Here is a 2,613-nt window from a genome sequence, read left to right as displayed (position 1 = left end):
CCAACAAAAGTGTATTTAATTAGTTTAGGTCCTAGTTTATCCCTCTTCTCACGGGGAATATGAATATGTGTCATAGAGCCTCATACCTTGATATGGCCTAGGTAAGGTTTTCTATGCATTTTTCCTTTTAAGCAAGTTTCACAGTTGAAATTTTTCTTTACTAGATTAGGGATAACATTTTGTTTCATTAATCTACTTAATTTCTCATAACCAATAACCATAACCAATTCAAAAAAAAAAAATTCTCATAACCAATATTACCAATCCTTCTATACCAAATATTAAAACACTCATCATAAGCAAATGGTATTTTCATTCTATTTTCAAGGTCAAGTTTCTACATGTTGCCAACCATTGTGGCCTTTACAATAAAAGCACTATTTTTCTTGATAGTCATCTTTCCATCGCTTACATAAATTTCACCCCCCCCTATCAATCTTAGTGAGAGAACTAAATTTTTTCTCATGTCAGGAGCATACAAAACATCACTAAGAGTCAAAATAGCACCAGATGGGTATGGAAGCTTAATTGTCCATTCTCCAAGATTGTTAAGCTAGACGAGTTACCCATAAAAAGTTTCCCAACACCATCATCGTTTGCTTTGAACTCTTTGTTTTTGGTATTAGTGATGTGCCTAGTAGCTCCAAAGTCTACCCACCATTCATTGGGGGAGCTCACCATTATTGACTCTTCAACCATAAAGGAGAAGTCCTTGGAGCCACTACTTTGTCCAATATTCTTCTTCTTGGGTTCCCTACAAAATTTAGCAATATGACCAAACTTGTTACAATTATAGCACTTCTAAAACTTGTAGGAATTTTTAGGATGGAAAGGTTTCTTAGAATTTTTGTTAGGAACTTTGTTATCATTTTTCTTGGCCATTACTAAATAAGCTTGGTTTTTAGCTTTATCATCCTGTTTTTTAATTCTATCATTCTCGTCCATCCTCAAATGTCCTCTAAGGTTATCCAAAGTATGGATTGTACTATTATGGCACAAGTTCTTTTTCAAAGCTTTCCAAGAATTTGGAAGGTTCTCTATAATTTTCATATTTTGTTGATGCTCACTTATGGGCTCCCCATAACTGGCAAGTTGATTGGCCATAATATTCATATCATCAAAATACTCTACCACCGATTGACCATCTTTAATCTTATACATATTGTATCTTTCATATAGCTCACATTTAGCAATATAATTATCATCGGTGTGCCTCTTTTCGATTGCATCTCATAAGTCCTTAGCATTAGCATACTTTTCAGATACTTTGTGCAACCTATTACTCAAATAATAGAGAAGACAAGCTTACTGCAAAACAATGATTAACAAATAATCTAGAGAGAAAAATAATTGTGAGATGCAACATGGTGCAGGAATGTATTTTGTGACACTAGAGGGTTCTCATAAGAGATGAGAGGCACGTCCCTTGTACCCAGCTCACAAGGAAACTTAATAGAGAAACAGAGGTTTTAGAAAGAGAGGGAGTTCCTGCAAAAGTTCCTTGGCCTCTTAAAACCCTTTCCTATATACAGCTGTAAAAGGAAAAATGAGAGAGATACTTGAGGAGAGAGAATGGCCATGTGTTGCCTTTCAATGGCCACTTGTCCCTCTCTTCACGTGCTTCTCCCTTTTTCTCTACAAAAGAGATTAGTTCCCTTTAAAAATAAGTTTTAAGTGGGAAAAAAAAAAGAAATAAATAAAATGAAAAATGGGCCCGCATTTTGCAAATATTTGGAAATACATTTTCTCGAATATCTACCTAGGGATATGTTTGTCAACATGAATTCTGGGATTATCGTCTTGTTATCACATTCTGTATTTCAGAAACTAGGTATGCATGCACTTTTGTACTTGGAAATGCATGCATGTGCATCTGGAGTGGACATTTTTCCGTGTAATTTACTCATAGGCACATCTTTATGTTTACAAGGGTGGCATATATCGGTTCATGTAGGCCTAGCAAACTTGTGTCTGTGCTACAGATGAGGTAGCTCCCTGCATGTTTGCACCCAACAACTGTTTGAATTTGTTGCTGATTTTCCACCACAGTTTTATCTAGTCTTTTCTGTTTAGATATGGCTACTCACCAACCTGTGTATGTTCTTGTTTTGTATAAGACTTTGTCTTGGTAGAATGGGCATTGAAATATCTTTTAGGCATAGCTAAGAGGGCACAAGGAGATTAATATCTTATGTGAGAAGAAATGGAAGGCTTAAGCTGGTAAACTTGTAAATATAATGGAAGAGATATCTGAAAACCAATTCAAGTCGTTGGTCATAACTGATTTTTTCTGATCAAACTAGTTATAGCTGATTTGGTTTCTTTTTTTAATATAATTTACTTTATTTTCTGCTTGTTGAAAGAAAACAGCGTCAAAACGATGCCCATGACTTAAACAAATCAGGTCCAAGTTAGCACATTTTAAAAAAAAAAAAAGAATCAAGTCCATTATCCAAGTGGGTGAAGTTGATTGATCCTACTCTTTGTGAACTATAGGCAAGGGCTATTAGGTTTGAATCCTACTGCCTACTTATTAAAAAAAATAAAAGAGGAATCAATATTTGGCTTTTGCAATACCGGATTTCCTCGTAGAAGTCGGACGATGCCTCATTT

This window comes from Amborella trichopoda, chromosome 8, assembly GCF_054954075.1.
Source record: "Amborella trichopoda isolate Santa Cruz 75 chromosome 8, AtrichopodaSantaCruz75HAP2 v2.0, whole genome shotgun sequence".
Lineage (NCBI taxonomy): Eukaryota > Viridiplantae > Streptophyta > Magnoliopsida > Amborellales > Amborellaceae > Amborella > Amborella trichopoda.
The sequence above is the reverse complement of the archived record's forward strand: the minus strand, read 5'-3'. Positions refer to the sequence as shown.